Genomic DNA, 25,977 nt, shown 5'->3' on the forward strand with positions numbered 1-25,977 from the left:
GTATCATCAGCAAACTTGCCTACATTACACTCGGTCCCTTCATCCAAGTCATGAATATAGATTGTGGCCCCAGCATCGATCCCTGTGGCACCCCACTAGTCACTATATGTCACTCGGAAAACGACCCGTTTATCCTGACTCTCTGTTTTCTGTTAGGTAGCCAATCCTCTATCCTTGCTAATATGTTACACCTAACCCTGTGAACTTCTTTCTTGTGCAGTAACCTTTTATGTGGCACCTTGTCAAATGCCTTCTGGAAATCCAAATGCACCACATCCACTGGTCCCCTCTTATCCACCCTGCTCAAGACACATTCAGTTGGCTCCAGCGTTGAGGACGAAATGGCCACATAGATTTTGACGTCACAATCTGCCTCCTTTACATACTTCTGGTGCACGCTCCTAGCAACCATTCAACCGTCCTCACCAAAATGGCGTCTGGCGCGGCCCGCACCAGAAGTGTGCGCGTGTGGCACGGACACCATTTTCAACATAAAACGGCGCCCGCAGTGCCGAAAACTTGGGCACTACAGAGCAATATTTCTAGCCCAGAGAATCTTACAGCTCGAGGCCCTTTTGAAGCAGATATCCAATTCCCTTTTGAAAGTTATTATTGAATCTACTTTCCAAATTGCTGCATAGAAATAAAATTTCCTCATCTGCCCTCTAGTTCTTTTTCCAATTACTTTAAATCTGAGTCCTCTGGTTACCACCCCACCCGCCAGTGGAAACAGCTTCTCCTTATATATGCTATCAACATAATTATAAAGCCAAGGATGCCATATGTAATTTAACAGCATTATTCACTTGTCCTATCACCTTCAAAGATGTGTGTACTTGAACCCCCAGGGTTCTCTGTTTCTGCACTCCCTTTAAAATTGATTTTGGAAAAGACTTCAATATATAAAATGAGCAAAAATTGATAGGAAATAAAAACACTGGCCACATTCATATCGGATTGTGAAGAAAAGATTTTCTATGTGCAATAAGTGTAGCAAAATTGTAAAAGCCATTTATTATAAAGACATTTACAACTTAGCTATACTCAATGTATAGAGAGAAAGATTCCCTCTGGCACCTTCAACATGTACAGTGCTAATGAGATCAGTTCAGTGCTCAATTTTTAAAATATTTTACATTACAATCAATTGTAAATTGGAAATATACTTGAAAAGGCAGCATTTGCAGGGCTATGGGGAAAGAGCAGGGAAGCAGGACTAATTGAAAGCGAGGGTGAAAAATGGCCTCCTTCTGTGCTATATGATTCTATAATCATTATATACATTTTATAGACGTCCCAAACATTATCAGCAGCTTTTCCAGAGGTAAGTTTATATTTTCTCCCATGCCTACAAACCTTGCACTTTGACTTATTTATCCATCTCTACTTCCATATTCAGCAAATCTCGCGAAATAATTTATTCTGCAAACACCAGTTATGCTGTGCTTCATATTGAATGGTTCAATGTATCCTGTGCCCCAGCTTCAATTAAAGTGCATCGTGTAATGGATTTTTTTCTGAATCCAATATAAATGGTATTTACAAGCGTTTAGGGATTCCTGAGCAGAATGTAATGATTCTGCAGCTGATTCACACTCTCTGGTGCAGTGGGAACTTTGCAAAGTATTTTTGCTCGGATTGCTTTTCCTTCCCAGTGCACTGCTCCGCTCCTACAGTTCTCGCTCCCTGTTTTCATGGATGACCAATGGAGGGAGCACGAACATGGGGGAGAGGCGCTTGGAGATGGGAGGTAATGTGACAAAGCCATCAGGAAAACAATAGGGGCAATTAAAGAAAAGAAAGACTTGCATTTATAGAGCACCTCCCATGACCTCGAGTTGCCCCAAAACACGTTACAGTCAATAAAGTACTTTTTGAAGTGAAGTCACTGTCGTAATGTAGGAAACGCAGCAGCCAATCTGCACGCAGCAAAGTCTCACTAACAGCAATGCGATAATGAGCAGATAACCTGTTTTAATTATGCAGATTGAGAAAGTAATATCGACCAGGACATATAAACATAAGAACTTAAGAATTAGGAGCAGGAGTAGGCCATTTGGTCCCTCGAGCCTGCTCCGCCATTTAATGAGATCATGGCTGATCTTCTACCTCAACTCCACTTCCCTACACTATTCCCATGGGCTCTATTTTCCTCTTTGCCCATTTTTGGCACCCAGGAGGATGAACAGCCGATTTGTTTTGTGCCCGATTGCGCCGAAAAAAAAAATACAATTTTCGCCAAAGTAAAATGTAATTTTGGTGCTGCGGTACCCGAAGTTAAATCTCGGGGCGGAGCTTCAAGTGTGTGCCGAAAAGTCTGTGAGCATGTGCCGAAAAAAAACACTTTTTCCACGTGACAGGTGTGTCCGCGCATCCCCAGTGAACTTCCTGGTCTGGATCAGCAGCTTGTGAGAACACATTAGGATCGGAGCTGGATCTGGACATTTACATTTTAGCTGCAAAAGATGGATCCAGGGGAAGGGGAAGGAGAAGGGGAAGGGGGAAACGTAGAAACATAGAAACATAGAAAATAGGTGCAGGAGCAGGCCATTCAGCCCTTCTAGCCTGCACCGCCATTCAATGAGTTCATGGCTGAACATGCAACTTCAGTACCCCATTCCTGCTTTCTCGCCATACCCCTTGATCCCCCTACTAGTAAGGACTACATCTAACTCCTTTTTGAATATATTTAGTGAATTGGCCTCAACAACTTTCTGTGGTAGAGAATTCCACAGGTTCACCACTCTCTGGGTGAAGAAGTTTCTCCTCATCTCGGTCCTAAATGGCTTACCCCTTATCCTTAGACTGTGACCCCTGGTTCTGGACTTCCCCAACATTGGGAGGACTTCCCCAACATTGGGGAAGGGCCAAGAGATTTCTATCAGAAGAAATTGAGCCCCTGGCAGTCATCATTGAGAGGAGATGGGATGTGCTTGAGAACAAAGGGAGAATGGGACAAAAGAAACTCAATCCCTCTCTACTAGCAAAACTTTGGAAACAAGTTGCAGAAGAGTTCAATGCAGTGGCCATGACCCCGAGAAGTGGCGTGCAGGTCAAAAAGAAGTGGCAAGACCTTGGCTGTACAGTTACTGTAAGTATTTATGCATTGCAATTGCATTTGTAAATGTGACTAATGTGTGTGTCTGTGTGTGTGTGTGTGTGTGTGTGTGTGTGTGTGTGTGGCCACCACAGCAGAAGGACCCTCTCTTAAAAAGTTCTATTTTCACCTTTGCAGAAGAAGGTGTCACAGATGAACTGAGAAAGGTCAAAAACTGGAGGAGATGCGCCAAGTAGGCTGCAACTACCAGTCGTGGAACAGAGGATCGCTGATATGGTTCAATATCGCAAGAGAAGATCGACAACGAATGTGGACACTGGGTCCAGGTTACTGACAGAGGGTAAGCCCTGCCACGTATTCATGTCACCCTGCCCTCTCTTCCCCCTCCCCTGCTGCTAACCAAATATCTGCTCCGTTATGTTTTGCAGATGTTGCACATCAGGAAGAGACAGAAGCTGAAGCAGAAGATCAGGAAGCCGTCAGTTCAGATATTCTTCATCAACATCAGGACGAGGATGAGCTGGAGAATGAAGGGCAGCAGGAAGACCCCAACACTGAGATGGTCACATTGCAACTGGAGCCGGTGAACACCCTGAGGACGCCAAGCCCTTTACTGAGCGATACAACGGACCACACCCTGGTCTGCGCGCATGTGCAACTCTGTCTCTACGGAGACGCGACGCACAGAAATTTATAGCGCTTTAATTATGGCCTCAAAGTTCCGGTCAGAGGCTTCCCGCAGGCAATTGCCTCCCGACCGGAGAATTTTTACGAATTTACCTGGTGGTCTGGGAGGCGCCCTGGATTCCGGTGGGGAGGCCTTCTCCTCTCGCGCTGCCAAGCGTTTTCCCGCCCAGAGGGTTCATAGAAACATAGAAACATAGAAAATAGGTGCAGGAGTAGGCCATTCGGCCCTTCTAGCCTGCACCGCCATTCAATGAGTTCATGGCTGAACATTCAACTTCAGTACCCCATTCCTGCTTTCTCGCCATACCCCTTGATCCCCCTAGTAGTAAGGACCTCATCTAACTCCTTTTTGAATATATTTAGTGAATTGGCCTCAACAACTTTCTGTGGTAGAGAATTCCACAGGTTCACCACTCTCTGGGTGAAGAAGTTCCTCCGCATCTCGGTCCTAAATGGCTTACCCCTTATCCTTAGACTGTGACCTCTGGTTCTGGACTTCCCCAACATTGGGAACATTCTTCCTGCATCTAACCTGTCTAACCCCGTCAGAATTTTAAATGTTTCTATGAGGTCCCCTCTCATTCTTCTGAACTCCAGTGAATACAAGCCCAGTTGATCCAGTCTTTCTTGATAGGTCAGTCCCGCCATCCCGGGAATCAGTCTGGTGAACCTTCGCTGCACTCCCTCAATAGCAAGAATGTCCTTCCTCAGGTTAGGAGACCAAAACTGTACACAATACTCCAGGTGTGGCCTCACCAATGCCCTGTACAACTGTAGCAACACCTCCCTGCCCCTGTACTCAAATCCCCTTGCTATGAAGGCCAACATGCCATTTGCTTTCTTAACTGCCTGCTGCACCTGCATGCCAACCTTCAATGACTGATGTACCATGACACCCAGGTCTCTTTGCATCTCCCCTTTTCCTAATTCCCACGCAGAAGATGCAGTCACATGTGACTGCTCAGCCAATCAGGTAGGTAGTTCACAGGTTCCCATTAATAGCACTTAGACTCGTGTAACTACGAGTTCTCAGTGTTATTAATGGGATTAAAAACACACATTAATAAAAAAATCACAAACAGACCTCACATAATTAAAATTAAATGAAATTAAAGTTAATACATGTCTTAGAAAAAAACAATATATTTCCGATTTTTTTTTAAGTTTTGTAATTCGGGTTAAAAATAAATTTACCTTAGTGGGCAGAGTTTTTAACAATACACAATGTGTTTATTTAATTTAATTTTATTGTGTTTATGTATGTTTTTAAACTCTTGCATCTGTAAAAGTAGGCTATGCGCCAGCTTTTTCAGGCGCAAGATTTTTGAGGACATTTGCTGGGCAAGATATGGGTAAATAGCCCAATCTTGCCCGTACAAATGTCCTCGCTCCCGATTTGTCTCGGATCTGTCAAACTCCAGCTTGACAGATCGGAAAAGCCGGTTTTCAGCGCATGCACATTGCGTGCTGAAAACTGGTTTTCCGATGCCTTTCCGGGTCCGTAGAAAGTTTGTACGGGCCCGGGAAGGCCAGGATTTCCAGGTCTATAGCTAGTGCCGAAATGCCTATGTTTGCTGCTGTGCTGTGCCATCTCCGATGCACAGTTCGGTGTGCATGCCGGCAGGATTGTTCCCTCAGCTAGACAGAAACACAGGAGCTCGCCACTTGTGTTCCACCCGCCAGTCCCCCCACCCCGGCTTCTTTACAAGCTGAACCCGGCGGGGGGCGGGGGGTGGAATACAAGCGCCGAGCACCTGTGCTTGTGTCCGGCCGAGGGAACGATCCTGCTGCCGGCCGGCCGGCACTCCTCGGACCCATGCCTGGAGCCCCGTGGAGAGATTCTGTGGTGAGGTGCGGTGGAATCGCAATTTGCCCATCCTCAGAAACATTCTGTGGGAAAAATAAAAATTAACTTTAGAGTTATTTTCCGAGTTCCCTCTGCAAAAATCATCATGAATTTGTGTTTTAAATGATATTCTTCCCTCGCTCCAAAAACTCAGAAATATACTCAGCACCGATTTCCTTAAGTTAACGTTGGGTTTTTCTGGTCAGTACTTAAGGCCACTCTGCGCCACCCTGAAAAAAAATCACTGTTGGCGAAAATCGGTTAAATGGCCAAAATCGGCGTGGAAACCAGTTTTCAACCAGACCTCCGCCAAAAAATCTAGCGTACAAAAAACCAGCACGGACAGTCGCCGCTGGTGGAGAAACTTTGAGGAAAATTGCAAAATCATGTTTGCTCCAAAAAAATCAGTGGACACCAAATAAACGGTGCCCAATGGTGACAAATATAGAGCCCCATATCCTTTGATTCACTTAATATCCAAAAATCTATCGATATCTTGAATATACTCAATGACTGAGCATCCACAACCCTCTGGGGTCGAGAATTGCAAAGATTCACCACCCTCTGAGTGAAGAAATTTCTCCTCATCTTGGTCCTAAATGGCAGACTCAATATTCTGAGACTGTGACACCTGGTGCTCGACTCCCCAGCCAGAGGAAACATCCTCCCTGCATCTACCCTGTCAAGCTCTGAAATAATTTTGTATGTTTCAATGAGATCACCTCTCATTCTTCTAAACTCTAGAGAATATAGGCCCAGTCTACTCACTCTCTCCTCATCGGACAATCCCCCCATCCTTGGAATCAGTCTGGTGAACCTTTGTTGCACTCCCTAGGTAAGGAGACCAAAACTGTACACAATACGCCATGTGTGGTCTCACCAGGGCTCTATATAATTACAGTAAGATGTCTTTACTGTTATACACAAATTCTCTTGCAATAAATGCCAACACACCATTTGCTTTCTTAATTGCTTGCTGTATCTGCATGTTTTTTTTTTTAATTCGTAGCCAATCGTTCCAATTCTTTGTCAAATCACAAATGCCAGAGGTCACCTTGCACACGCCAAGGAACACTCTGCGCCAATGCTCTTAGCCAAAAGGCCTAGAGCCACTGCACCGTTCCTGGAAGTACTGCAATACCAGGTTCGTGCCATGGAGGTGGATGGGTCAAGCCACCCCACACACCTCCGTGGAGGTGGATGGGTCAAGCCACCCCACCCACCTCTGTATCTGCATGTTAGCCTAACATCTGTCATTTGGAAAATGTTGGAGTCCATTATTAAGGAAGCAGTAGCAGGACATTTGGAAAATAATACAGTCAAGCAGAGTCAGTATGGTTTTATGAAAGGGAAAACATGTTTGACAAGTTTGCTGGTGTTCTTTGAGGATGTAACAAGCAGGGTGGATAAGGGGAAACCAGTGGATGTGGTGTATTTGGATTTCCAGAGGGCATTCGATAAGGTGCCACATAGAAGGTTACTGCACAAGGTAAGAGCTCACAGGGTTGGGGGTAATATATTAGCATGGATAGAGGATTGGCTAACTAATAGAAAACAGTGAGTCAGGAAAAATGGGACATTTTACATTTGGCAAACTGGTGACTGATGGGGTGCCACAGGGATTGGTGCTGGGGCCTCAACTATTTACAATCTATTTTAATGACTTGGATGAAGAGACCAAGTATAATGTAGCCAAGTTTACTGATGATACAAAGATGGGAAAGCAAGTTGTGAGGACATGAAGAATCTGCAAAGTGATATAAAAAAGCTAAGTGAGTGGGCAAACAATTGACAGATGGAGAATAATGCGGGAAAGTGTGAGGTTATCCACGTTGGTGGAAAAATAAAAAAGCAAATAATTATTTAAATGGAGAGAGATGACAAAATGCTACAGTACAGAGGGACCTGGGGTCCTTGTGTGTGAAACACAAAAAGTTAATATACAGGTACAGCAAGTAATCAGGATGGCAAATGAAATGTTGGCCTTTATTGCAAGGGGGATAGAGTATAAAAGCAGAGATGTCCTGCTGCAACTGTACAGGGAATTGGTGAGACCACACCTAGCGTACTGCATACAGTTTTGCTCTCCTTATTTAAGGAAGGATATACTTGCATTGGAGGCAGTTTAGAGAAGGTTCACTAGGTTGATTCCTGAGATGAAGGGGTTGACTTATGAAGAAAGGTTGAGTAGGTTGGGCCTATACTCATTGGAGTTTAGAAGAATGAGATAAAAGATACTGAGAGGACTCGACAAGGTAGATGCAGAGAGGATGTTTCCACTTGTGGGGCAATCTAGAACTAAGGCCATAGTTTAAGAATAAGGGGGTCACCCATTTAGAACTGAGATGAGGAGGAATTTCTTCTCTGCCCCAAAGAACTGTAAAGGCTGGGTCATTGAATAAATTTAATTGGAGATAGACAGATTTTTGAACGATTAGGGAGTGAAGGGTTTTGGGGACCGGGCAGGGAAGTGGAGCTGAGCCCAAGATCAGATCAGCCATGATCTTATTAAATGGCGGAGCAGGCTCGAGGGGCCAAATGGCCTACTCCTGCTCCTATTTCTTATGCTCTTCGGTTCATATGTTGACTTTCAGTGATTCGTGTACAAGGACACCCAGGTCCATCTGACCATCAACATTTCCCAATCTTTCACCCTTTAAAAAGTACTCTACTTTTCTATTTTTCCCACCAAAGTGGATAACTTCACATTTCTCCATATTATATTCCATTTGACATGTTCTTGCCCACTCACTTAGCCTGTCTATATCCCCTTGAAGCCTCTTTGCATCCTCCTCACAACTTACATTCTCACCTAGCTTTGTATCATCAGCAAATTTGGGTATATTACATTTGGTCCCCTCACCCAAATCATCGACATAGATTGTGAACAGCTGCAGCCCAAGCACTGACCTTTGCGGTTCCTCACCAGTTACAGCCTGCCAACCCGAAAATGGCCCAATTATTCCTACTCTCTGTTTCCTCTCAATTAACCAATCCTGAATCTATGATCGTATATTATCCCCACTTCCATGAGTCCTAATTTTGCTTAATAACCTCTGGTGTGGCACCTTATCTAATGCTTTCTGAAAATCCAAATTCACCACATCCGCTGGTTCCCCCTTATCTATTCTGCTCGATACAACCTCAAAAATCCCGAACAGATTTGTCAAACATGATTTCCTTTCCATAAATCCATGTTGACTCTGCCCAATCTTATTTTTATTTTCTAAGTGCCCTGTTACCAAGTCTTTAATAGATTCTAGCATTTTCCTTACTACTGATGTCAGGCTAACTGATTTTTGGAGCTAAGATCCTTTCTCTCTACTGTCCTCATCCCATCCTTTATTATCGGGGCTACGCCTCCTCCTTTTCCATTTTGCCTAGCTCTTATAAAAGTTTAGTATCCTGGAATATTTAGTTCCCAACCTGGGCCACTTTGGAACCACACCTCCAGAATGGCTATTAGATCAAACCTATTAATTTCTATTTGCAGTATTAATTCATGTATTTTGTTGCGAATGCTTTGCGCATTCAGATATAGTGCCTTTAGATTTGACTTATTTCAATTCTTCCCTGATGTCACCTTAGACACTGATGCCTTATTACCTTCGTTCGCATGCCAGACACGAGACTCCCAAAGCAAGCGCTCTACTCGGAACTCCTTCACGGCAAACGAGCCAAAGGTGGACAGAGGAAACGTTACAGGGACACCCTGAAAGCCTCCCTGATAAAGTGCGACATCCCTATTGACATCCCTACTGGGAGTCCCTGGCCAAAGACCGCCCGAAGTGGAGGAAGTGCATCCAGGAGGGTGCTGAGCACCTCGACGCTCATCGCCGAGAGCATGCAGAAATCAAGCGCTGGCAGCAGAAAGAGCATGCGGCAAACCAGTCCCACCAATCCCTTCCCTCAATGACTATCTGTCCCACCTGTGACAGGGACTGTGGTTCTTGTATTGGACTATTCAGCCACCTAAGGGCTCATTTTTAGAGTAGAAGCAAGTCTTCCTCGATTCCGAGGGACTGCCTATGATGATGATGATGATGATTACCTTTGTTGCTTTTTCTGCTTATTTTTACCCAAAATTCTACTTTGCTCTTGAGCCTTGACATTTCTCTTGCTGCTTCTAAATTTACTCTTTCCTGAACCCCCCCCCCCGCCTTCCCCCTTCATATTTTAAAGCCCTGTCAACTGCCCTAGTTATTCGGTTCGCAAGGACATTGGGGAGAACTCCCATGCTCTTCTTCGAATCATACATGAGATCTTTTACATCCACCTGCAGATCCTGACGGCACTGGAACTGAGGGTGGATTCACTCTGGAGCTTCCACGATGCTGATAATGACGTGAATAGTACATTTAGCGAGTTGGTCACACTGCAGGTAAAAGGTATACAGCCAGATAGGGAATGGGTGATCAACAGGAAGAGTAGAGCAAGGAAGGTAGTGCAGGAGTCCCCTGTGGTCATCCCCCTGCAAAACAGATACACCGCTTTGGGTACTGTTGAGGTGGATGATTCATCAGGGGAGGGCAGCAGCAGCCAAGTTCATGGCACCGTGGCTGGCTCTGCTGCACAGGAGGGCAGGAAAAAGAGTGGGAGAGCAATAGTGATAGAGGATTCAATTGTAAGGGGAATAGATAGGCGTTTCTGCAGCCGCAACCAAGACTCCAGGATGGTATGTTGCCTCCCTGGTGCAAGGATCAAGGATGTCTCGGAGCGGGTGCAGGACATTCTGAAAAGGGAGGGTGAACAGCCAGTTGTCGTGGTGCATATATGTACCAATGACATAGGTAAAAAACGGGATGAGGTCCGACGAGGCGAATTTAGGGAGCTAGGAGCTAAATTAAAAAGTAGGACCTCAAAAGTAATAATCTCAGGATTGCTACCAGTGCCACATGTTAGTCAGAGTAGGAATCGCAGTATAGCTCAGATGAATACGTGGCTTGAGGAGTGGTGCAGAAGGAAGGGATTCAAATTCCTGGGACATTGGAACCGGTTCTGAGGGAGGTGGGACCAGTACAAACCGGACAGTCTGCACCTGGGCAGGACCGGAACCAATGTCCTAGGGGGAGTGTTTGCTAATGCTGTTGGGGAGGAGTTAAACTAATATGGCAGGGGGATGGGAACCTATGCAGGGAGACAGAGGGAAGTAGAATGGGGCAGAAGCAAAAGATAGAACGGAGAATAGTAAAAGTGGAGGGCAGAGAAACCCAAGGCAAAAAACAAAAAGGGCCATATTACAGCAAAATTCTAAAGGGGCAAAGTGTGTTAAAAAAAAACAAGCCTGAAGGCTCTGTGCCTCAATGTGAGGAGTATTCGGAATAAGATGGATGAATTAACTGCGCAGATAGCAGTTAACGGATACGATGTGATTGGAATCACGGAGACATGGCTCCAGGGGGACCAAGGCTGGAAACTCAACATCCAGGGGTATTCAACATTTAGGAAGGATAGACAGAAAGGAAAAGGAGGCGAGGTTCCATTGCTGGTTAAAGATGAAATCAATGCAATTGTAAGGAAGGACATTAGCCTGGATGATGTGGTATCGGTATGGGTGGAGCTGCGGAATTCCAAAGGGCAGAAAACGCTAGTGGGAGTTGTGTATAGACCAACAAATAGTAGTAGTGAGGTTGTGGACAGCATCAAGCAAGAAATAAGGGATGTGTGCAATAAAGGTACAGCAGTAATCATGGGCGACTTTAATCTACACATTGATTGGGCTAACCTAACTGGTCGCAATGCGGTGGAGGAGGATTTCCTGGAGTGTATTAGGGATGGTTTTCTGGACCAATATGTCGAGGAACCAACCAGGGAGCTATCCTAGACTGGGTAATGTGTAATGAGAAGGGACTAATTAGCAATCTTGTTGTGCGAGGCCCCTTGGGGAAAAGTGAGCATGATATGGTAGAATTCCTTATTAAGATGGTGAGTGACAAAGTTAATTCGGAAACTAGGGTCCTGAACTTAAGGAAAGGTAACTTCGACGGTATGAGGCATGAATTGGCTAGAATAGACTGACAAACAATACTCAAAGTGTTGACAGTGGATAAGCAATGGCAAACATTTAAAGATCACATGGATGAACTTCAGCAAATGTACATCCCTGTCTGGAGTAAAAATAAAACTGGGAAGGTGGCTAAACCATGGCTAACAAAGGAAATTAAGGATAGTGTTAAAGCCAAGGAAGAGGCATATAAATTGGTTAGAAAAAGCAACAAACCTGAGGACTGGGAGAAATTTAGAATTCAACAGAGGAGGACTAAGGGTTTAATTAAGAGGGGGAAAATAGAGGAAGAGAGGAAGCTTGCAGGGAATATAAAAATTGACTGCAAAAGCTTCTATAAATATGTGAAGAGAAAAAGATTAGTAACCATAGGTCCCTTGTGGTCGGATTCAGGTGAAATTATAATGGGGAACAAAGAAATAGCAGACCAATTGAACCAATACTTCGGTTCTGTCTTCACAAAGAAAGATACAAATAACCTTCCAAAGGTACTAGGGGACAGAGGGTCTAGTGAGAAGGAGGAACTGAAGGATATCCTTATTGGGCGGGAAATTGTGTTAGGGAAATTGATGGGATTGAAGGCCGATAAATCCCCGGGGCCTGATAATCTGCACCCCAGAGTGCTCAAGGAAGTGGCCCTAGAAATAGTGGATGCATTGGTGATCATTTTCCAATAGTCTATCGAATCTGGATCTGTTCCCATGGATTGGAGGGTAGCTAATGTAACACCACTTTTTAAAAAAGGAGGGAGAGAGAAAACAGGTAATTATAGACCGGTTAGCTTGACATCAGTAGCGGGGAAAATGTTGGAATCAATCATGAAGGATGAAATAGCAGCGCATTTGGAAAGCAGTGACAGGATTGGACCAAGTCAGCATGGAATTATGAAAGGGAAATCATGCTTGATGAATCTTCTGGAATTTTTTGAGGATGTAACTAGCAGAGTGGACAAAGGAGAACCAGTGGATGTGGTGTATTTGGACTTTCAAAAGGATTTTGACAAGGTCCCGCACAAGAGATTGTTGTGCAAAATCAAAGCACATGGCATTGAGGGTAATATACTGACATGGATAGGGAACTGGTTGGCAGACAGGAAGCAGAGAGTCAGGATAAATGGGTCCTTTTCAGAATGGCAGGCAGTGACTAGTGGAGTAACGCAGGGCTCAGTGCTGGTACCTCAGCTCTTTACAATATACATTAATGATTTGGATGAAGGGATAGAGTGTATTATCTCCAAGTTTGCAGATGACACTAAACTGGGTGGCAGTGTGAGCTGTGAGGAGGACGCTAAGAGGCTGCAGGGTGACTTGGACAGGTTAGGTGAGTGGGCAAATGCATGGCAGATGCAGTATAATGCGGATAAATGTGAAGTTATCCACTTTGGGGACAAAAACACAAAGGCAGAATATTATCTGAATGGCGGCAGACTAGGAAAAGGGGAGGTGCAACGAGGCCTGGGTGTCATGGTTCATCAGTCACTGAAAGTGGGCACGCAGGTACAGAAAGGCAAATGGTATGTTGGCCTTCATAGCTAGGGGATTTGAATATAGAAGCAGGGAGGTCTTAATGCAGTTGTACAGGGCCTTAGTGAGGCCTCACCTGGAATATTGTGTTCAGTTTTGGTCTCCTAGTCTGAGGAAGGATGTTCTTGCTATTGAGGGAGTGCAGCGAAGGTTCACCAGACTGATTCCTGGGATGGCTGGGCTGTCATATGAGGAGTGACTGGATCAACTGGAGTTTATTCACTGGAGTTTAGAAGGATGAGAGGGGATCTCATAGAAACGTATAAGATTCTGACGGGACTGGACAGGTTAGATGCGGGAAGAATGTTCCCGATGTTGGTGAAGTCCAGAACCAGGGGACATAGTCTTAGGATAAGGGGTAGGCCATTTAGGACTGAGATGAGGAGAAACTTCTTCACTCAGAAAGTTGTTAACCTGTTGAATTCCCTGACGCAGAGAGTTGTTGATGCCAGTTCACTGGATATATTCAAGAGGGAGTTAGATATGGCTCTTACGGTTAAGGGGATCAAGGGGTATGGAGAGAAAGCAGGAAAGGGGTACTGAAGGAATGATCAGCTATGATCTTATTGAATGGCGGTGCAGGCTCGAATGGCCGAATGGCCTACTCCTGCACCTATTTTCTATGTTTCTATGTTCTGAGAGGGCAGCCAGGGACTCGGTTTAACATCTCATTCAAAAGATGGCAGCTGTGACAGTATTGAAATGTCAGCCCAGATTATGTGCCCAAGTCTCTGGATGGGTCTTGAACCCACATCATCATCATCATAGGCGGTCCCTCGAATGAGGATGACTTGCTTCCACACCAAAAGGGATGAGTTCACAGATGTTTCAATGGAGAACCCGATATTCCAGTCCTGAACTCGAGGGATGGAAAATGCCTGTGCGTGGATTTTTTTAACGTGTGGTGACCGTTACACATCAGCAACCACACGGGCTTGGCAGAGCTAGGCCTTTATCCAGTGGCAAGGGTTAACCAGGACGACTGGAGGCATGCTGTGCTGCACAGACCTAGTGTGCACACATATTGCTTCGTGGGCAGGCCCGTGCTGCCCCTGGGCGCTTGGCTCTTCTGAGCCCTGCACTCTCATTTGCTGTACCGCCGCCACGATCTCTCACCGCTTCTCCGCCACAAACCTTCTGACTCAGTATCAATGCTTGAAATCAGTTTCCAAATGTAATTCAGACACATAACTTTGACAATTTGTATATGAAAAAGTATCAACTAGACTATGGATTTGATTCCAGGAATTTTTGCTGGTGTTCTAGGGGTCTCATTCTACCATCATACCTGTTTTCAATGAAGATAGAAAAGCAATGGCTTTGAACGTTGAACAGTTAGCAGATCTAGTTAAAAGAACAGTCTGGAAAGAAAAAAGGAACTCGTTGGGTGCAGTCAGAAAGCACCGAACAATTGAGCAGAGAAAAAACAGGAAGAGACAGGGGAAAAGAGAAATGATAAGAGTGAGGAAAAGAACAGAACAGATACTGCAAGAATGTAGTATGGGATCTTTTTTCATACTATGACAAGCAGGACCATGTTTTCACTGCTCACTTCCACTGCCATGAAATTGGATTTAATTTTGAAGAATGAGAGGGGATCTCATAGAAACATATAAAATTCTGACGGGACTGGACAGGTTAGATGCAGGAAGAATGTTCCCGATTGTTGGGAAAGTCCAGAACCAGGAGTCACAGTCTAAGGATAAGGGGTAAGCCATTTAGGACCGAGATAAGGGAAAACTTCTTCATTCAGCGAATTGGGAACCTGTGGAATTCTCTACCACAGAAAGTTGTTGAGGCCAGTTCGTTAGATATATTCAAAAGAGAGTTAGATGTGGCCCTTACGGCTAAAGGGATCAAGGGGTATGGAGAGAAAACAGGAATTAGGTACTGAAGTTGCATGTTCAGCCATGAACTCATTGAATGGCGGTGCAGGCTCGAAGGGCAGAATGGCCTACTCCTGCACCTATTTTCTATGTTTCTATGTTTTTAATAGAGCTTCATGCATACTTACTTCAGTGTACGTACTGAGAGCCACCTACTGGCCTCCAACTGCTGGGGTATTTCTTCATGTAGCTACTAGAGAGAGAGAGAGCGCGAGAGACCGGACAGCCTTCGGGCAGGGTTGGAGGTAAGGTGGTGCTATGTGTTTTTCAATTCTTTTAATGTGTTGGGAGATGGCTGTATGCTTCACTTTGCAGCCTCAGCTCGCATTGTGTCCCTGGTTGTGGTATCCCTGCACCTTACTACAAATTCACACGAGGCATGTACTGCAGACACAGTCACTACGTGACCTTAACCTTTATTCCCCAGGACCAAGGAGCGCTGACCCTGGGTGGGACCTCCCCTTTTATACCTGGAAACCCAGGTGAGGAGTGTCTCCCACAAGTTCACCCCCTGTGGTCAGGGTATGCATTTCTAGGGTATAAGTACAATGTACAGGAGTTGCATGAAGGTTGCAGTTACATGAAAATTACCGGTGCATGATGGTTACATACATGACACTGGTTACCATGGCAGCCCAATCTTTTTGGCACAGATCAAGGCTCCACCCCCCTCGGGTTACGCCACACGAAAATGAAGAGATCCAAGGGGGAAACTTACAACACTTTTTTTTTGACGTACTTGGCCCACAAAAAATCGGGCGTAACTCTTCAAGTACGCCAAAAAAATGCTTTGGGGAAAATTGAGCCTTAGGAGAGGCAACTTGGATGTTTTAACAGTGACCAAAGAGCAGCAACAAGGTAGAAAACTCGCACACAACTCCTGTTGACAGATGCAGCTATGGGAAAACACTCCAGGTAAGTGGCTGATATGGACTCATGACTGAAAATCTCAGATGTGGGACCTGTCCGATATTGATGATTCTGAGCTGGACTCGGATGCACATCTTTGAACATTCTCTGACAACCACAGATTTCATCAAAGTAAGGAGATGACACTGCCCCAATGTTGGCCTTGATCTCCCATCACTATTCTGGGACCACATTTTGATCAGGATAACAGCAGACACAGCTGAAAAACAGAAATGACACTTCCGCAACCTGTATTTTCCTTCGCTTTCCTTCCGTACAAAGTGGGATAACAGCAGAAACAGCGGGAAAATGGGATGGTGAGACCCACAGACATCTCCCCACTCCAACCTGGATTTTCCTCTGTCAGGATAGCTGCTAATCAGCAAATCTGTAACATAAGAACACAAGAAATAGGAGCAGGAGCAGGCCATACGGCCCCTTGAGCCTGCTCTGCCATTCAATAAGATCATGGCCAATTAATCAACCTCAACTCCACTTTCCCCCCCTATCTCCATATCCCTTGATTCCCGTAGACCCCAAAAATCTATCTCCCTCAGGCTTGAATATACTCAGAGACTCAGCAACCACAGACCCCTGGAGCAGAGAATTCCAAAGATTCACAACCCTCTGAGTGAAGAAATTCCTCATCTCTATCTTGAATGGCCTCACCCTTATCCCTATTCTCTGTTTTCTGTCCATTAACCAATCCTCTATCCATACTAATACATTACCTCTAATCCCATGAGCCTTTATCTTGTGTAATAATCTTTTATGTGGCACCTTGTCGAATGCCTTTTGGAAATCCAAATATAATACATCCACTGGTTCCCCTTTATCTACCCTGCTAGCCATCTCACACTTAACAAGCTGCCCGCTGGAGTGGAATTAAACTACAGAACCAATGGGAACCTGTTCAACCTTCGTTGTCTCCAGGCCAGATCCAAGACCGTCCCATCCTCTGTCGTCGAGCTACAATATGCGGATGACGTTTGCGTCTGCGCACATTCAGAGACTGAACTCCAAGTCATAGTCAACATCTTCACTGAGGCATATGAAAGCATGGGCCTTACACTAAACATCCATAATACAAAGGTCCTCCACCAACCTGACCCCGCCACACAGCACTGCCCCCAGTCATCAAGATCCATGGCGCAGCCCTGGACAACGTGGACCACTTTCCATACCTCAGGAGCCTATTATCAGCAAGGGCAGACATCGATGACGAGGTTCAACACCGCCTCCAGTGCAGTGCGCCAGCACAGCCTTCGGCCGCCTGAGGAAGGGAATGTTCGAAGATCAGGCCCTCAAATCTAGCACCAAGCTTATGGTCTACAGGGCTGTAGTGATACCCGCCCTCCTGTATAGCTCAGCGACGTGGACCATATACGGTAGACACCTCAAGTCACTGAAGAAGTACTACCAATGATGTCTCCGCAAGATCCTGCAAATCCCCTGGGAGGACAGACACACCAACATTAGTGTCCTCGATCAGGCCAACATCCCCAACATCGAAGCACTGACCACACTCGACCAGCTCCGTTAGGTGGGCCACATTGTTCACATGCCTGACTCCCAAAGCAAACGATCTACTCGGAACACCTACACGGCAAGCGAGCCAAAGGTGGACAGAGGAAACGTTTCAAGGACACCCTCAAAGCCTCCTTGATAAAATGCAACATCCTCACCGACACCTGGGAGTCCCTGGCCAAAGACCACCCTAAGTGGAGGAAGTGCATCCGGGAGGGCGCTGAGCACCTCGAGCCTCGTCGCTGAGAGCATGCAGAAAGCAAGCGCAGGCAGCAGAAAGAGCGTGCAGCAAACCAGTCCCACCCACCCTTTCCTCCAACAACTGTCTGTCCCACCTGTGACAGAGACTGTAATTCCCGTATTGGACTGTTCAATCACCTAAGAACTCACTTTGAGAGTGGAAGCAAGTCTTCCTTGATTTCGAGGGACTGCCTATGGTGATGAGTTACATCCTCAAAAAACTAATAAATTTGTCAAACAAGATTTCCCTTTCATAAAACCATGTTGACTCTGCCTACTCATGTTACGATTTTTTTAAGTGCCCTAATGCCACTTCCTTAATAATGGATTCCAGCATTTTCCCGACAACTAATATCAGGCTAACTGGCCTGTTTACTCTCCCTCCTTTGTTGAATGGGGGGTTACATTTGCTACCTTCCAATTCGCTGGGACCTATCTAGAATCTAGCAAATTTCAAAAGATCAAAACCAATGCATCCACTATCTCTGCACCTCTTTTAGAACCCTAGGATGTCGACCAGAGTCCAGGGGATTTGTCGGCTTTTAGTCCCATTAGTTGTTCTAGTACTTTTTCTCTACTTATATGAATTACATTAAGTTCCGCACCCTCATTAGACCCTTGGTTCCCCACCATTTTAGATGCTTTTTGCATCTTCTACTGTGAAGACAGACACAAAATATTTGTTTAACATTTCTGCCAATTCCTTATTCCCCATAATAATTTCTCCTGTCTCAGCCTCGAAGGAACCAATGCTTACTTTTTCTACAATCTTCCTTTTTACATACTTATAGAAACTCTTACAATCTGTTTTTATAGTTCTTGCTAGTTTTCTCTCATAGTCTATTTTTTCCTTTTTTATCAATGATTTGGTCATCCTTTGTTGGTTTCTGAAACTCTCCCAATCCTCGCGCTTACTACTATTCTTCACAGCATTATAACTGCCACTTCAAGTTGAACCATGACAGTCAGATGAATGAAGTAATTTGGTGGGATAATGCCAGCATTCAATAGGTGCTGCGACTGTTTCCTATTTTCTCAATTTTTAAAAATTCATTGGCCCTTAAATTCCATTTTGTCCTTCCCACGGGCATTTCAGAGAAAAAATACACTCCTACCTTAAGCCGCTGCCCACGTTCGACTTTCTGATGCTGAGCCTCTCTTGACTGCCAGTCGCAGCGCGTGCACGTCGACGCGTGCACAGGCCTACAGCTGGAGTCACATGGCTCTGGGCAGCCAATCAGGTAAAGTATCATAGTAATAGGAGTTCCGCAGGGTCCTAAACTCCTATTACTGATTGTGATAGAGCCCGAAACACCCAAAACACTAATAAAAAATAGAAAATAATTACACTACATTCATTATTAATGTCTTAAAAAAAAAATTCCCGATTTTTAAAAATGTTTTATAAATAAACTTACCATTGTGGGGAGAGTTTTAATGATAAAATATGTTTTAATAACTTTATTTTTATTTGTTTTTGTGTTTTTTAAAACGCTCCTGTAAAAGTAGGCTATGCGCCTGCTTTTTCAGGCGCAAGATTTTTCAGGACATTTGTAAGCATAAATATCTCACAAATGTCCTCGATCCCGAGATGCGGCCATCTGTCAAGCCAGAAACTTGACAGATCGGAAATGCCGGTTTCCAGTGCATGCGCATTGCGTGCTGGAAACCGGTATTTCCGATGCCTTCCCGGGTCCGTAGGAACGCCATACGGACCTGGGGAGGCCGGAATTGTTGGCCCATTTCTTTGTTAATTCTGGGGATATGGGCGAGCATTTGTTACCCATCCTTAGTTACCCTTGAGAGGGTGGTAATGGGCCTTGTTCCTCAACCACTACAATCCATGTGGTGAATGTTTGTAAGTCATTCTTCACACATGGAGTTGTCAACACGTGGAATAGACTCCTGGGTAGGACAGTGGAGACAAAAACTCTGAAATAGTTGGACACTTAGATATGTCCTGGATGAGTTAGCTGGGAAGGATTTAAGCGGCCTCCTCATCTGAATCGACTTTGTGATCAACTGACTTCCCGCATAGCTGGAAGCCCTGGGAGGAACAAACCTAGTTCGAGATGGAACTTGCAATGAGTGACCGAGATGAGAAAATTGATGTTAAAGTAGTTTTGTACTTAATGGGCACTCAGGGAAAGCTGTAGACGTGAACAGTTTGCTAGAATTGGCAATGAATGGAGCCTTTCAGAAGTAATTTCATATGCATTGTAACCCCAGGGAAAGAGCAAGCGTTGGAGCACTACAGATGTTTTAATCTGCAAGCAGCAGATAGGAAAGCAAATGGAGCAACACACTGCTGAACTGACATTTCAGCAGGTACTTGCCTTTTTGATCAAAGATGGGATCATGTGTGCAAGAGACTGTCATTTAAGGGACATTGCTTCGTGAAACGGTGAAGGGTAAGGAAAGAAAATCGAATTCACGGTGTTCGCTGCGAGATGCAATTCTAGGCTAAAAGAAACAAAGTTCCATCTGCTTGTTTCAGTGGTTCAGTGGACGCGAAAGGTCCCATGACACTATTCAATGAAAAGAAAACTTATACATCATCTTTGACAGCCATTGAATTGTAGTCAATAATGACCAGCTAATCTGTTTTTAGTGATGTTGCTTGAGGGATAATTATTGACCATGACTCTGGGGAGAACCCTGTGCTCCTCTTCAAATAGTATCAGTGGATCTTTAATGTCCCAAAAGTGCACATAATTATGCAGGGCCTTAAATATGACAACCCCTCCCAGTACATAAAGCGCAACAACATGACTTATAAAGGTTAGAATTTTAAATAGTACGGAACACTCTAGCATTGTTCTGCTTATCATTTCTCTTTCTGCACATCACTGACCACTCTGCCAGTCTATATTAGATCATTCTTTTGCCTGCAACCAGTTAAGGAAACTGCACAGATAAGTCTTATCTGTTCACAATGCCCATATGTTTTGATTTTTAAAAGGTTTTAAACAAGTTTCTGTGGGAGATGGGACCTGTGCAAACTGGACGGGGTGCACCTCAACAGCGCTGGGACCAAACCTTGCTAGTGCTGTTGGGGAGAGTTTAAACAAGCTTGGCAGGGGGGTGGGAACCTGAGAACAAATTCAATAGGGAAGGAAGTAAAGGAGAAATTGGATAGCAAGAATTTAGAAACAAATCTGTAAGACAGAGGAAACAAGGGTTAGTAAATAGTAATCAAGGAGGTCTTCCTGTGCTGAATGGTATATACTTTAATCCAAGGAGTATAGCGACTAAGGCGGATGAGCTAAGAGCACAGGTAGAGACTTGGGAGTATGACTTTATAGCCATTACAGAGACATAGCTGAAAGAGGGGCAGGTTTGGCAGATCAATATTCCTGGTTACAGGATTTTTGGACAAGACAGAGAGGTGGGGTAAAAAGGGAGGGGGGGGTTGTGGTATTGATTAAAGAAACTATTACAGCGGCGAGGAGCGATGATATGGTAGAGGGATCATCAAATTAGGCCATATAGGTCGAATTGAAAAATAAAAAAGGGGCGATCACACTGCTGTATTACAGACGTGTATTACAGACCCCCAAACAGTGGGAAGGAGATAGAGGAGCAATTATGTAGGCAAATTGCTGTGAAGTCCAAAAACAATAGGGCAGTAATCGTAGGGGATTTTAACTATCTAAATATTGATTGGGACAAATATAGAGTGAAGGGTATAGAGGGTGCGGAATTCTTAAAATGCATTCAAGAGAACTTTTTTAGTCAGTATGTAACAAGCTCAACACTTGAGGGGGCGGATTTGGATTTAGTTGTGGGAATGAAGCTGGGCAGGTTGAAGGGGTATTAGTGGGAGAGCACTTAGGTGCCAGTGACCATAATTCAGTCAGATTCAAGTTAGTTTAAGATAAGGAAAAGGATAGACCTGGAATAAAAGTCCCAAATTGTGGAAAAGCTAACTTTGCTAAATTGAGGAGTGATTTGGCCACAGTGGACTGGAAACAGCTACTTGTGGGTAAATCAGTGTCGGAACAGTGGGAGGCATTCAAGGAGGAGATCCAAAAGGCTCAGGCCAAACATGTGCCCTTAAAGAAAAAGGGCGGGAATAACAATTCTAGAGCCTCCTGGATATTTAGGGACTTATCCAGGAGAGGATAAAGAAAAAAAGGGAAACTTATGTCATATACCGACGGCTAAATACTGTACAATTTTTGGAGGAATATAGAAAGTTAGGAGGTAAAATTAAAAAAGGATATTAGGAATGCTAAGAGAGAGCATGAAAAATTCATGGCTAGTAAAATTAAGGAAAACCCAAAGATGTTCTATAAATATATTAAGAGTAAGAGAATAACTAATGAAAAGGTAGGGCCTATTAGACACCATGGGAGTAATCTTTGTGTGGAGGCGGAAGATGTTGGTATGGTTCTTTATGAATACTTTGTGCCTGTTTTCAAAAAGGAAAGGGGCAATGCGGATACTACTATCAAGGAGGAGTGTGAAATTCTGGATTAAATAAACATAGTGAGAGAGGAGGTATTAAGGGGTTTAGCAGCTTTGAAAGTAGATAAGTCTCCAGGCCCAGATGAAATGCATCCCAGGCTGTTGAGCAAGGTAAAAGAGGAAATAGCAGAGGCCTTGACCATCATTTTCCAATCCTCTTTGGATTTGGGCATGGTGCCGGAGGATTGGAGGACTGCTAATGTGGTACCGTTGTTTAAGAAGGGAGAAAAGGATAGGCCGAGTAATTACAGGCCTGTCAGCCTAACCTCAGTTGTGGGAAAAATATTGGAAAAAATCCTGAAAGACAGGATAAATCTGCATTTGGAAAGGCAAGGATTAATTAGGGACAGTCAGCATGGATTCGTTAAGGGAAGATCATGTTTGACTAACCTGATTGAATTTTTTGAGGAGGTAACCAGGAGGATCGATGTAGTGTATATGGACTTTAGCAAAGCTTTTTATAAGGTCCCACATAGTAGACTGGTCACGAAGGTTAAAGCCCATGAGATCCAGTGCAAAGTGGCTAGTTGGATTCAAAATTGGCTTAGAGGTAGGAAGCAAAGGGTAATGGTTAATAGTTGTTTTTGTGACTGGAACTCACTGCCTGGAAGGGTGGTGAATGCAGAAACCCTCACCACATTTAAAATGTACTTGAATGGGCACTTAAAGTGCCGTAACCTGCAGGGTTACGGACCTAGAACTGGTAATTACTAGAACTGGTAATTAGGATTAGACTGGATAACCTCTTGTTGGCTAGTGCAGATATGATGGTAAATACTGCAGGGATTCAAATATGGCCATGGGGATTTCCTGGACTAGTTTCGATCGCCTGGATGGGTCAGAGATGAATTTTTCCAGATTTTTTTTACCCTAATTAGCTTGGGTTTTTAATCTGTTTTTTGCCTTTCCCAGGAGATCACATGGCTCCAGTTGGGGTGGAGTGTAGAATGTTTCGGTGCAAGGGGTGTCGCAGTTGTGTGGGGTGGACTGGTTGGGCTGGGTGCTCTTTACCTTTCCGCCATTGTTCATTGTTCATAGGTTTATATCTAACCTTCAGGGCTGCTGACCGAGGGCCGTGTGGTTCTTTGTTGGCCGGCACGGACACGATGGGCCGAAATGGCCTCCTTCTGCACTGTAAATTTCTAGGTTTCTATGTTTCTAAGTTGCTTTTCACATCTTGTCAGAGAGAAATGGATGGATGGCAGTGCCCAACAGAGCATTTAATTTCCTGTTTGCTATTTTTAGTGAATCATCAACATGTTCACATTAATCACCTGTCCGTGCTGTTTTAACAGTCCTTGACCTGTTATAAACGACTGCGTTAAATAGCACAAACAGGAATTAAAGTGGGCATGTTCATCGATCACTAAAATAGAGTGCCTTTCCCAATAGTTAGAATGTTAAGTGTTTAGGGAGCTGGGTGAGGAGAATCTCTGCTTTCTAACTGTGTACCCTCCCACCCTCCTGACTGGTTTAAGCCTTTCCCCACTGCCTTTTTACCCTTTTCACAAGGACACGTCTGCCTCTCCAGTTCAGGTGAAGCCCATCCCATCCGTACGTTCATCCCTCGCCCCAAAGATGATCCCAGCGTCCCAGGATTCTGAAGTCTTCCCTTCTACACAATCCTTCCAGCATGCCTGGCCAATCCTAATCTTTCTCTCCCTGTCTGGCACTGGGAAGACGGAGATTATTATCCTGGAGGATCTGCTTCTTAATCTAGAAATTAGCCCCTTTAAAATCCCTTTGCAGCATTTCAAATCTACTCCGATTTATTTCATCGGTTGCCACATGAACCACAACCTCTGGCTGCTCACCCAACCATTCCAGAGCCTCCCGTAATCTGTAATGCCCCGAATCTTAGCACCTAGGAAGCAGCATACCTTTCGGTATTCTGGATTAAGTCTAGAAAATAAACTATCTATACCTCTGACTGTAGAATCCCCAAAATCACCACTCGTCTATTCTTACTACCTATCCTGTTTTACCCCACGCTAGATGCTCCCCATGCTAGGTAGAATGTGCAGGAATTTAAATCTAGAATTGGAAAAACATCTCGGAACTAGAAGTCACATAAAAGGTTCGGACAAAATCCAATATTATCCAAGCTCATTAAGTCCAAAACAATTCATCACCCAAAAAGAAGAATCCAGGATGAGGCCATTGGGATCCACAGGAACCAAGGATATCATTTATTAAATTAATTAGACCTGCCAATGTTTTGGCTGACTTGTTTCTTCCAGGACTGGTTTGGTTCAACTACAATATCCTTGCATATGTAGTAGGAGTTTCTATAATGACACTAACTGCAAAGTCTTCAGTAAACAGGAAAGTTCACTCACCAAGAATTGTAACCAGCACCTTGAAGGGCAAGTTCATGTCTATCATTGTTCTGATTGGTAATGGTCCAAATCCAAAAATAGTTCCAGAGCAAAGATGAAAAGTTGTATTTGTGCCTGCTTATTCCATCCTGGGCTTGGAATACCAATTGGCGAGAGATTCAATGTCAACTCATCAGGAGATGTTTCAATGCATGGGAGTACCTTCACCACATGGACTGCAGCAGTTCAAGAAGCCAGCTCACCACCACCTTTTCAAGAGTAATGACATAAGAACATAAGAACATAAGAAATAGGAACAGGAGTAGGCCATACGGCCCCTCGATCCTGCACTGCCATTCAATAAGATCATGGCTGATCTGATCATGGACTCAGCTCCACTTCCCTGCCCACTCCCCATAACCCCTTATCGTTTAAGAAACTGTCTATTTCTGTCTTAAATTTATTCAATGTCCCAGCTTCCACAGCTCTCTGAGGCAGCGAATTCCACAGATTTACAACCCTCCAAGAGAAGAAATTTCTCTTCATCTCAGTTTTAAATGGGCGGCCGCTTATTCTAAGATCATGCCCTCTAGTTCTAGTTTTCCCCATCAGTGGAAACATCCTCTCTGCATCCATCTTGTCAAGCCCCCTCATAATCTTATACATTTCGATAAGATCACCTCTCATTCTTCTGAATTCCAATGAATAGAGGCCCAACCTACTCAACCTTATGGGCAATAAATGCTGGCCTTACCAGCTTATGCTCACGTCCCGTGAACGAATTAAAAAAATGTTGGGAGCCCATCACCTTCTGTTACAGCAGCACAGATCAATGATACACGTTGAAAACAGAAAAGTAGGCTTTGGCCACGAACCTTCATCAGATGGGTTCTGAGAACATGTGTTATTTATTATAAGAAATATATAGCAGGGCAGACAGCATTTGAAAGAGAAAGATGGGTTAATGATTTAAGCAGGACCCTCTTCATGGAGAAACGTTTTTGTAGCACTGACCAAAATAAAGAAGTGAAAGCATAACAACAGAAAGAAAGAAATACTTACATTTATATAGCGCCGGACGTCTCAAAGCACTTTACAGCCAATGAAGTACTTTTGGAATGTAGTCACTGTTGCAACATGGGAAATGCAGCAGCCAAATTGTGCACAGCAAGCTCCCACAATCAGCAATGTGCTAATAACCAGATAAACTGTTTTTGTTATGTTGATTGAGGGATACATATTGGGCAGGACACCAGGGATAACTCCCCTGCTTTTCTTTGAAATAGTGCCATGGGATCTTTTACATGCACCTGAGAGAATAGACAGAGCCTCGGTTTAATGTCTCATCCAAAAGACAGCACTCCCTCAGCACTGCACTGGAGTGTCAGCGTAGATTTATGTGCTCACGTCCCTGGTGCGGGATTTGAACCCACAATCTTCTGACTGAGAGGCAAGTGTGCTACCCACTGAGCCACAGCTAACACTCAAGAGCTTAACTGTATTTGTATG

At 44.4% G+C, this 25,977-nt stretch overlaps 1 long non-coding RNA gene across 2 annotated transcripts in view; it reads right to left on the bottom strand.

Annotated features, from left to right (window-relative positions):
- LOC139228208 (uncharacterized) overlaps window positions 1-25,977 on the bottom strand; it is a 90,340-nt gene that overhangs the window by 23,701 nt on the left and 40,662 nt on the right. For both annotated transcript variants that reach the window (XR_011587525.1, XR_011587526.1), the window contains exon 2: window positions 24,490-24,737. This is a non-coding gene — a long non-coding RNA (uncharacterized lncRNA). The remainder of the gene's footprint in view (window positions 1-24,489; window positions 24,738-25,977) is intronic.

The sequence above is a fragment of the Pristiophorus japonicus genome, chromosome 17, assembly GCF_044704955.1.
Source record: "Pristiophorus japonicus isolate sPriJap1 chromosome 17, sPriJap1.hap1, whole genome shotgun sequence".
NCBI classification, from domain to species: Eukaryota; Metazoa; Chordata; class Chondrichthyes; family Pristiophoridae; genus Pristiophorus; species Pristiophorus japonicus.